The 12504-nt window shown below is 32.3% G+C and overlaps 1 protein-coding gene across 1 annotated transcript in view; it reads left to right on the forward strand.

Moving 5' to 3' along the window:
• The first annotated feature begins 628 nt into the window (after positions 1 to 628).
• Positions 629 to 12504, forward strand: part of LOC121132538 (glutathione S-transferase 1) — a 96762-nt gene continuing 84886 nt past the window's right edge. The window contains exon 1 of the mRNA XM_040727961.2: positions 629 to 1180. The gene's annotated coding sequence lies outside the window, so the exon portion shown is untranslated. The remainder of the gene's footprint in view (positions 1181 to 12504) is intronic.

The following is a 12504-nucleotide window of genomic DNA, read 5'->3' on the forward strand; positions in this document are numbered from 1 at the left end:
GTTTTTCTACAAATGACTGCTTTCCCCTTTGACAGTGAAGGATGAGAGTGGACACAAAAAAACATGTACTGATGGTCCCTACAAATTCATTGCTCCAAAACCGGTTCGGAATGTTGATCCCTCACATCACTAGTATTGACTGACGAAAGAAAAAAAAACTATATTTTATTAAACAGATCCTCTACTACTACTTAATTATGTTTTTGTCTTTAGCTACATAACTACTCATATAAGTCTATACAACATTCAAAAGAAGATTCAAACAAGTTCGAAAATAGTTATACTTCATATCACATACATATGTATTTTTATAGTATTCCGTGGGTGGCGTATAAACTCGTGAAATATTCTTTAGGGGTCACTCTCGTATATTTACTTTTATGTAGGCGCCTTCAAGGAGCGCATACATATATTTGTAAGTAGTGGTGGTTGAAAAAAGTACCTTGAAGACAGTTACATTATATATATAGGCAGCAAGCCCACAAAATTACCTATAATAAATGAACGAGGATTCCCTTTCTGCTTCATCGACGGACAATTTCTGCTCCAAGCAGCACCAGCCGGTTTTATAAGAATGTAAAAAAAGAGAGAGAATTTATAGCACTGCGTGTGAGGTGAATTTCTTCCCGAATCCTTTCACGTCATACGGCACAAAGTCCTCATTTTTATTGGACCTAAGTACAATGTAGTTAGTTATTTGTTGTTGGAAGGATCAAATGATTCTAGAAAGAAAATCATAGGTGTATCTACATACATACGTATTAATACAATTACTCTAAATTCCTCATATGGACAAGCACCAACGCAGGTATGAACCTGTTATTATAGACATTGAACCTATCAAAATCTGCATTAAAAAATACGCGGGCGTTCACGAGTGCTGGAGGGATTCTCCATGACAAAAATTATAAATAATTTTTTAGTTTTATTTCTGCAATAATCTGCTTGAGTGAAGGAAGAGAAAAACTCGTTTACTTCACATCCAATAATCATAATAATATTTATATGTTAAAAAATAAGTTAGAAGGAAGGGGTCTTTTAAAAAAACGAAGAACATACTCCTCTCATCCCCAATTCTCATATTCGGACGAGAAATGAGAAAAGACCCTTTTCCGTTGTTTTGTATCCAGCCTCTCTTCACTTGATGATCCTATCCCTCAGATTCAACTTAATTTAAAAGGTAAAAATAACTTTTTTCTTAAAAGTAATAAATCAATTAATGTAAAATCATTTGTCTTTCAATCCTATTATATATATTTGGCTTGACAGCTCTTGAGTCTCTCTATTAATATTGCATTTGATCAGTGGTTTTTATTACTAGGGTTGGATTCGAGTATTAATTGAACTTTCCCGTAATATTACTTACAAAACTCGATTAAACTCCGATCATAAAAAAGTAAAATATTCAATTAATATCATCTAAAAATTGGAGTTGTATATAAAAAAAGAATAATGATCATTCAGCTGACAACCTTAATCAATTTAATTTATGCTTTGTCATGATCATAAAGCTAAAAAAATTTGAAATAATTTCTTAAATGTAAATATATGTTTTCTAAATCTATCTATACATATTATTTGATTAATAATTGACTGCCTTACTATCGAACAGTTAAACTGACTGAATTGAAAAACTACTTAAATTTAATCAATTCAATGCAAAAAGAAAACTTGACTCAATGCTCAAAAAATACAACTTAAATCGACTCAAATTTCAATTACTCGAACTTGTTAGTAATAACTAGAATCTAATACTATTTATAACATATTTCCTATTAGTTCTATCATAAAATTTGGTGTGCATCAACATTAAATAATATTTTTATTTTTTTTACCTCATATATTTGCAATTACAACACAGCATTTTATTGACATATTTGAGTCAATAATAGAATTAGTCTTCAAATTTATGGGATGGGAGTAAATATTCATTACGATTAGATATACTTTAGAACCTTTATTTGATTTGAGAAGCATAACAAGGTCCTGAAATGACCCCTTTCAACTTTAAAACCAATCAATTTCTTATTATCTGATGTGATAATAAATTTTGGCTATTGTAATTATAATTTTCAGTTAATAAGAATCATTTGTTGATAGATTTGAGTGATAGTTTGTTGAAGAAATACAAATGTAATTCCGACTCCGTTTTGAAAAACAACAATAACATTAAACTACATATTTGAGTTTATTATATGCTTGCTGTTCAATTTTGTGAGTCTAGATACTTAAAGTTTTTAGCTATAGTCTAAAAACTTTATTTGATAATAGAGTCCTCCATATGGCCCCTTTCAACTTTAAAATAAATCAATTTCTCATTGTTTTATCGCTACAATTAATTTGGGCTACTTTAAGTGCAATTTGCATGTCCTCCAAAGGGTAAATATGGATTATTTGTTGATATAAATGAATGATAATTCGTCATAGAATATAATTGTTATGAAGAATCCATTTTGAGAAAAATCATTTTAGCTTGTTTTTGTCTTAATAGGCCACCACATATTGGAGTCCATTATAGTTATATTATTCAAACTTTTGGGATGCATGTAAATAATTAAGAAATTTAGAACCTTTCATTGGGTTGAGAAACTTATATGGGTCTCAATATACCCCCTTTGAACCATAAAATATTTACATTTCTCATTCTTTTATTCAGATGATTAATTTTGGCTACTTTAAGTGTAATTTGCGTGTCTATCAAAGGGATAATAAAGATCATTTGTTGATAGAAATGCACGATAATTGATGACGGAATACAAATTTAATCGTCAATCAATTTTAAGATAAACCATTAAAGCTTGCTTTTGTGCTAACAGACCCCATTTTGTTCTCTTTGTGTTCAAAAATAAGTCAAGAGGAAAAAGAGCTGACTCGAAATTAAAAATACCTATAACACAAATACTTATGTGAGTGAACATAATCAACAACGAAACAACATTTTTCGCTTAAATTATTTGCACAAAATGCAGGTCAATGTTTGATTATAAATTTATTTCTTGTCTCGAAATAATTCTTTTAATATAAAATGTACCCACATTGTATGTATAGGAGCGTACATGTCGTTTTTGTAATACATTGGGGGCGTTGTTCATAACATTGTATAGAACATACAGCTACTATAACTCATTTTCTGATTGCTCATAGACTTTTGCCAAAATGTTAAAGCACATTTTGTATTTTAATTTAAATAAACAAACAAGGGCCGGGTGAATAATTATATTAATTATTGTTATGCCTTGTCTTCTTTTTATGGGGATTTCAAGTCATTATTTTTAGAATTTGTGACAAATTTGTTTCCCCCTCTAATGATCTGCCTTAAATGGAAAACAAACAAGTCTTAATTCCATTTATTTGTGCAAACAGATGTTCTCATTTTCCTAATAAATACGGTGGGGGAAATATGTATTTTTTTAAACGTTCCTTTAATTGGTGAGATGTTATTGTACTTTTTAAATAGAAGTTAATATTAGAGTATTAAAATTACTCCATCTAACCTATTAACCATCTTTAAAGCCCATATAGCTAGCTGGATAAATTATACATAATGTAATGTCCTAGCGAATCTTGAACTTTGGAAAGATTTCATTTACTTACTATATAATTTAAGGATTTTTTACCCCAATATCAGGAGCAATAAAAGCAAAACAATTCTTGTGAATCAAAGTTCTTAATCAGACCAAGTTCAACTGAGTTAAAGTACAAAAGAAATTATGTATCAGCGTATGACGGGATATCCCACCTCGTCCCATGCTCCTAGGGTCTCATTACCAAGATTAAAATGCTAAAGGAAGACAACAAAAGCCTTAAGAGGAAGCTTAGAAGTAGTAGGCAAAACTAGAAGCCTTTCCCTGGTTGAACGTCAAATCCTCCAGGGACAATTATATTTTCTAGCACGATATCACCCGGCCACAAGTTCAAAAAAGTTCAAAAGCGGTGTTAAGACAACTTGGATAATTTATGTTCCTGGTCAATATGACCTCTGTCCTCATCAGAATGGAATCTCCTTGGCAATGGGATCCAGGATGCAATCCAGAGGAATCTCTGTGTCACCTCCCGTGTGAATGTAGGTACTGTAAAGGTTGCCGTGGAGAAAGAGTGAGCTGACTAGTCGGAGGAATACGTGAAGAAGTTCTGCAAGGCTATCAAACCAGGGTGTATCCTAAGGGTGGCCACTTTGAGATTTAATTGTTTATATGAAGTAACATAAATGAATAATGTTTCATTGTCTTACATTGTACTCTATGAGAATTTTGATAAAGTTGAGGCATGGAAAATATGTTTACGATTCGTAGGGGAACATTGTATGTATAAGAGCTTTAGGAGCGACCGAGTATCGAACTGATGTGCATTGAGTTCAAGAGAATAATATCTTCGGAGTGTGTTGTCCATTGAGCTACGTCGTTCCGACTTGCGAATTCTATTTATTTCATCATTAACACATAATAACTAAGAGTTAGATTGAGTAACGGATCCAATATTTCAGTTTTTAGTACCACTCCTATCAATGATATCACATAACAATTTGGAGTCACATCCGTTTGCTCCTGCAATATATTAGTTAGTTTATTACTATACATTTGAAATTTATAAAGGTATTTGATCCCTAGCTGATTTTGTAAGCTTGCGCACTGATAAAGATTTTCAATTGTTTTGAGGTCTGGAAGACTAGCTAGGGCACTCCATATCCTTAATGGGATTATTATTTACCCACAATTTTGCTGTTTTGGGCCATTGTAGGGTTGAACGACCTATTAAACGACAAAGTTTAACTTCCTTGCTCTGAGAGAAGGAGACTATCACCTATGATTTTCATTGTATGTGTGGAAGTCGTTCTTTTCCCTTAGCAGAGAAACACCTTAAAAAACATAACATTTTCACCCCGTGCTTGTCAGTTAGGATGGTGTTTTTAGGATTATACTCAGTATTTGTCTTCTTCCCGACTCTTTTTTTTGAAGTTCATATAATGTCTCAGATATATATACAGATTGAGATCCCAAAATATGTTTAGTAACAATTTGATCTTTCTTATTTTTAATTATGAGGTTTCATGAGGCTCCCAAACGACAGCTGAAAGAGAGATAAAGAAGTTTTGCTTTTATGTCATGTCTCTTAGTGTAAAAATGTTGGAATTCCAAAAAAACTCAACGCCGGTGATGGCTGCAAAGACCCTCGACATCTCTATTCGGACTGTCTACAACATCAAAGAGTCTGTTTTAGTCCTATTCAGCCAAGAAGAAACGAAACTTCTGGAGCAACAATATGGATGACTTCTGGCCTGCCTTCATTTCCCCCTCTTGCAGCCATGACCTCAACCTCCTGAACTTTGCAGTATGGGGGGGTCTTGGAGATAAAATATATGTCTCAACTCTAATCCAAATTTGGATTAGCTGCGAGTTACTATCATTACAATGTAATACCCCCATGGACGCGGCTGTCATTGTCAGGAGAAGCCGATTTGTTCATCGGCGTAACGAGGTTGTTATTGTGTGTGAAGGAAGACAGGTTAAATAAGAAATATTACTAAATATAGTGTTTAAACAGATCTGCAATTGGGGTTGAGTTCTTTTCTTGATTGCATAAAAGTCATGTCTTTTGTAATTTAGTTACTTTGTACTCTGTAGACCTTTCCTTTCTTTGTCAGTGGGCAATGTTAAAAAATCGCCAAGGGATCAAATACTTATTTTCTCCACTCCAACCATGATGAATGTGTTTGAATTGTAAGTAGAATTACAATATTGTCCTTCTTTATTATTGTACTTCCACGAAATTGCATAAAATAAATAATGGATTTAGCTAAGTTTTATACAAAACTATACTTTTTTGCCTAATAATAATCTATTTTTTATGGTATTTATGTATATTTTTCACACCACGTAACCTCTACTAGCAACGCTATTTTCGTTTGTCAGCTATCGATATTTCTATAACTCTCAATCTTTCCCCTTATTATTGATTAAGGTTAGTACCCGGAATCCTCACTTCTGGATATAATTTAATTAACATGACAAAAAGATAACTGTTCTTCAAGTAGTACGGCATGAGCATTGTTTACTTGTATTAGTTTGTAAACAAAGCAACAGAGAGTATCATCGTCTTGCGGCAAAATATTGCAACTCACTGAATTATAATATTATTTAATATAAAATATAACTGCTCGTTAATTACACAGAGGGCACTATGAAAAATCTTCTCAGCATCTACATGTTATCGTCAATACATTTCAGCATACTGATGAAACCTTAAAACTGATGTTATGCAGTTCTATATTTATCTCAAGAATGCCTTTTTTAGGATTAATTCGTACATTTAGCAATTTTTAATCAAGTTAAAGTGAATTTAATCCACTGTTTTGCTTAATAATTGTTCCTTTGCTTTTCCTTTTGATAACTGTGACTCTTAGCTGACGTGAGTAACTAGACATATAATGAGTAGCTTTTATTTTATATAATACACACAACCTCATAAAAAAATGACCAGTTCAACAACCGCGTTATAAAAGGTATGTTCACTAACGAAGGCCTAAAATGAGCTACTGACTGTCCCACACCTTGCAAATAGTATATATTTGCTAGTTTACTTATGCCCTATTGAATTTTTCGTTATTTATTAAATATAAATATTTATTAATATAATACGCCGAGTATTAGATACACACTCGTTGCTAAACCTTATCTAAAGTCACATTCTGTATTTTATATACATTTATACTTCCCTTTTCTGTTCTTTTCTTTTTTATATGATAATTGGTGAATTCGGGGGCTCTCAAACTTTTAACGATGAGCGCCACCTAAAAAAATATCATGGTTCCTAATATAAGAGGAAAAGTTACCCTGAGGATTTCTTGGGGAGTTATAAGTGTGAGTCCTCGTTGCTGCTCTTAGATGATTTAATAAAGCATAATGACAGCTTAGCTGCTCTTCTTACGTACAGAGTGGGACAGAGAAATTTTCAACGATGAAGAAAAAAAACAAAAAAAAGCCTTTTATTAGAAAAGTATAATGAAAAATTTTATTGAAGAAACTTTAAACAATCAGTTTGGCAAGAATTATTCAATATGGCCGCCTCCAGCCTCTATCACAGCCTCGAGACGAGGTCGGAACTTGGGGCAGGTTGCCACAATATAATCGGGGGATATGTTCCCATTGCTTCATGATGCTAGCCTTGAGCTCCTACATATTTATGTCTGATATTTTCCTAACCTAGCTTTCTAAGAGGCTCCACACACTGAACTTGAGGTGATTGCGATCAGGACTGGAAGAGGGCCTTGTCCCAGAAGTCAGCAAAGTACTCCTTGCAGAAGCTCTGTGTCTTCAAGGCCATATGGCCGGGGGAACCGTCTTGGGTCAACACATAGTTGTTTTCTTTATAGTTATCCTTCAGCCATGGCAAGATTTTCCACTTCAGGACCTTATGGTAGGCCTCAGACCATTTTTCTCATTGGACTTGAAGTAGAAGGGATTGATTTTCTTTTCATTAGTGGCCACGACTCCCAAGAACATTGTTTGTGCAGGATGTTTTGTCCTTAAGGTGCCCTGGACTTCTTCAGGTTATGTTGTGATAAATCTGTCGTTTCTGCAATTCAAAACCTGGTTGACTGTCAAGATCTTCTTCTCTGAGAAGATCTTCAGAGTCGACGAATGACTCTTCAAGTAACTTATGAACCTTTTTGGATCCCTCAAGCCTGAAGGCCTTCATTTTGTCTGTGATGAAATGTCTTAGATTCCTGAAAAAGCTCTTAAGTACAAGGTCATCACGAAATACCCTTCTGATGGGGATCTCGTCCACGTTGAACTTGTCAGTCAAGCAGACCATTGATGCTACTGGATCTTCCTTGATCTTTGACTCCAGGGATTTGAGAAATGTTTCATTTCCTCCCTTTTCTGGTTTCCTTTTGACTTCTTTCCCATTCTCCTTGGCAACCCTGGTGTTCCAGACTGTTCTCTCAGTTACGCCGACAATGCCTGAAATTCTTTTAGAATCAATTTCCGCGTCGAGAAGAACTGAAACCCTTTGCCTTTTTGATTTCTGTTCACTCCTTTTTTGTCTAATTTTGATCAAATCAAAACAATGTGTAAGAAAAACAACACATGTATCGCCAAATTGCTTGAGATGTCACTTGAAGCCTTAATTAGCACAAAAAAATATATATTAATGACGCGGGAAATTTCCTTGTCACTCTCTACATTTATTTTTATTAGCATACCGGAATATCATATGATTTACAACCCTTGTCTTGACCAAAAGGAATAAACAATAGTGAAGGCTTTTGAAGTTCCTCCAAGTATCACTAGTACTAGAGTTTAAGAACAACTAGTTTTACTTGTAACTATTCACTGATTTTGTACCTTTTTTTTTCTTTTCCTTTTTGGAGGAATGATTAAGGGATAAAAAAGTCATATCTTGTACAAAGAATTAATGAATTCGTTATTGGATACGTTATTATAAAATAACCCACATAATATATATATATATATATAACAGAAGGATAGAAAGATACCTATAAATTTTGATACCATTTACCCTCCCAAAAACGTGGTTGTATTGTTGTATTGATGTAAAGATTTCATTTATAACCTATAGATCTGTATACCTATAAATAAAAACACATCTTTCATTACACCTTTTCAAAATCGGTCATATCATTAATTATTCCTATCTTCATTTATACTTATATGTAGTGAGGAAGATCGTTAACATTTTTTGTATGTAAAAAAACAAAAAAAACATGACAATTTGTTGAATGTTTTAGAGAAAAGCAGCTTAGCTGTCATGACATTTAACTAAATTAGCTGCCAACAGCCGTGAGAGGAAGGAAATAAACACAAACCCCACTCCGTATATAGCAAAGATATATAGTCTGGAATTGCTCCGAGTCCAACGAGAACTTACAATTATACTCTCCAACAAATTTTCAAGGGTACTCTTGGTTGCTTATGAGCACGAACAAATGTTAATTGTCTGTAGAAGAAAAAGAAGTTAACTCCTCTGGGATTACATAATAATGATAACATCTGAGGAAAAGAAAATACCTTATTCAGTTTGTCAATTCAAAAAAATAAAAAAGGTGGAGCTAAGAAATGCTAACGATTAGCATCACTACATATATGTGTCCTAGACTTAAATACAATATAAAAGCTGGACGTTATGTAAAAATAAAAGGACAATTGAAATGGTAACCTTGACAATTATACGAATGTTTGGGAAAAGAGAAACTCAACTGTCAAGATGATTTATGAGATTGCTTAGGAGCAAGGAAATAAACAAAAATTCCACTCTGTATATAGGTGGAATTACTCCAATGTTGATCCTCAATTCTACCAGATGGTGAATAAGTCTTGCTCCAACTGTGTAATTATATTTTAAGAGGTGAAGAAAATTTCAATCATACAGTTGGAAACATTAATGAAAAGCTGTTATTACCGATCAAAAAAATATTATAAATAAATATACCTCATTTCTGTACATATATAGAAACAAAAAGGTTAGACATTGCAAATTTGATCTGTACCAGTCATGATACCTCAGATATTGTCAAGAAGCTTGGAGTCAACCGCCACACCATCTACAACCAGCTTGGAAGATGGGTCCGGCCCCAAGGATTGTTCTTGAAGGAATCGACAAATCAAGCTAACCCTGCAAGCTACTAAATACCCTTTTGAGGACAACTCGGGCATGCCCCTGACAAATTCTAAAAAAATAAGTCCATAGACCAATCTACAATTTAATCGTCATTGAGTCCATGAGAGATTACATATTTAAAATATTTTTGAAGGCAGTGGTGTATAGTAAGATATTAAAAAAAAATGCTCCAAGGCTTTTCAACTATAGAAAGGTTGGGAAATACTGCCTTAGGTGGATATATTTTGAGGAACAGTAAGGGTTAAGTCCTTTAATTTGTTGGTCCTATTTTGAAATCCAATAGTTCAATATTTTCCTTAATATTAATGAAATAAGTGAATTTGTTCTCATAATATTTGGTTGTTTAGGCCTTCTAAATGGCCGACATTAAGAACGCAAACATTAATTGAATTATACACTACTTAACATCTGGATATACACTAGCCACGCAACCTTATTAATGAAGCCTTGCAAATGAATAATAAATAATTCTTCCATTATGTAACAATTGTAAAAAAGAAGTGTACATTTTTATTAAAAAGTGATGAATCATGAACACAGAGACTCATTTGTGATGTAAGTAATTAATCATTGAGCTGTGGAAAGATTAAAGCTTTTGTCAGGGAGATCAATGTTTTGGGTGTGAAACTTGATAGAGTGTTTCAAAAGCTAATTTTTTATATAAAATTTCTTTCCTTTCCCTTTCAATCAAACTTCTAATCCCATATCTCCTTTATTATTAAGAATGGAGGAAGGCCCTTTTTTTAAATATTATCGATGGAAGACATTTTTTCTAAGAGTTCCCATGATATAGATATTATATGATCAGTTTCTTCATAGTTCATCATATTTTCTTTTGATTAACCCTTTTTTAATCTATTGATTAATTTACATTATGTAATTATGTTTGATCCAAACGATCAAACATAATTATTCAATGAATCACAACAATAATGGTTATAATAGAGAGGTTGTGCGATTTAAAGGTAAACTGTTTATCCAGATGTTAAGTAATCCATGTATACGCTCTATGATTATTAATGAAGAATAACAAAAAAAACACATTTTTACTCTGAATCATCATCAGAACATTTATTTAATACATGAGCAAAGGATCTTTTTTTTAAATGACTCGATGTTTCAAGAAAGAAACAGATGTTTTATTTCTAGGAAAGATAAATGTGTGTATGTAGTGGTTAGCTGTTGCACATCAACAGTCAACATAAACATGTATCTAATAGAGTGCCTTTGAGCCATGCTTCAATGACTACAATACATAGATTTATTTGTTAAATTAAATCCGTTGACTGACAACCATACTTGATAAAATATGCAAAGATGAAGAAATACATGGCTTTTTTAAGTTTTGTATTTGCAAATAGTAAATAATTAGTGTGTAGAGAAGGATTGAAAATATATAAATTTAAAAATAACCATATGTGTCTTTTGAGGTAGAATCGTGCCATTAAGAATAAAATATATTATGTATTACTTAATCTGTATATAGGTATAAAATACTGTTTGTCTGTATTTCTTTTATGGCCCAAGGAGGCCCAAACTTTGCATGGTTACCTCTTTTGAAACTGTTGAGGCTAAGACTGTTGTGCTCATTTGTGGGGAGTTACATATATAAGGAAGGGCTTATTCAGTACCCCCCAAAAAAAAAAAAAAAAAAAAATATATATATATATTTTTGGACCTCATTAAAGACTAAATAAGGAATTGAATTAAAAACAAAAAGTGACTTGGGTTTCAAAAAAATAATAAAAACACACAAATTTATTCAAAATCAAAAAAGTTATGGGAAAAATAAGAAATTGGTGAAAATTGCACTTGCGTTCTTTTTTTTTGAGGTACAAAAAAATACAAAAGACGATGGAATTTTGGGATTTGTAGATAAAATAAAGTTTGTAGAAATTTGTCAAGAAATTTGTTTGCATATAAATTTTTTAAACATGATTGTCCATAATTTTTTGGTGTTCTCTAAAAGATTTTTTTTTGTAGGTTTTGTTCCTCTTTACAATGCCAAAAAATGTTATTGCTTACTTTTTTGCAAAATTAAAGCAAAACAGTTTTGGTTATTTTTCTTCACAAATTTCGATTATGCATTTTTTGACACAAATAAAAGATGTACTTCTCATCTAGACACTTATTACCATGCATATATGTTGGTTTGTTATTTGAGGTTTATAATACTTTTTTTCAAACTCATAAATAACCTATTTTATATAATATACAGGCCCTATATTAGAATACCCTTACTCTCGCCCGAGTATCGCAGGGTAACCCTTTGCTAGTGCATGGATCATTCAATCCACTATATATTTTAGTATTTAAAATACAAATATAAATAGTTGGCGGACTCTTCACTTATTACCACAAGTGATGCGTCAACATAAAATAATATATAAAATGGAGAAAATCCACATTAATTTTTTGACTTCATCTTTTCATACAGCCCGATATTTCATAGACATATTTGAGTCAATTATTGGCTTAATATTCAAATTTCTGGAATTAGTTAAGATGTTCAAGATGTTTGGCTACAGTTTAAAACCTTAGTTTGATTTATGGTATATATATTGCCCCTGATATTATCTTTTTCAAATAAAATATATTAATTTGTCATTCTTTTATTGTGAGGATCAACTTTGGCTAATTTAAGAGCAATTTGCGACACACCCCGAGTATTAACAAGGTTAACTTGAAAATAGAAATTGACTAGAACTCGTAAGAAGGCATAAATCCCATCCACACTCAATTTTGAGAAAAATAATTCTTACTTTTTTTTTTTTTGTTAACGGGCCACAGATTTTGTATTATCATGATTTAAGTTCAAAATAGATCAATTCAAGTTTGATTTTTCTTAATATGTGCAGGAGCGTC

This window comes from Lepeophtheirus salmonis, chromosome 2 (genome assembly GCF_016086655.4).
Source record: "Lepeophtheirus salmonis chromosome 2, UVic_Lsal_1.4, whole genome shotgun sequence".
Classification (NCBI taxonomy): Eukaryota; Metazoa; Arthropoda; class Copepoda; order Siphonostomatoida; family Caligidae; genus Lepeophtheirus; species Lepeophtheirus salmonis.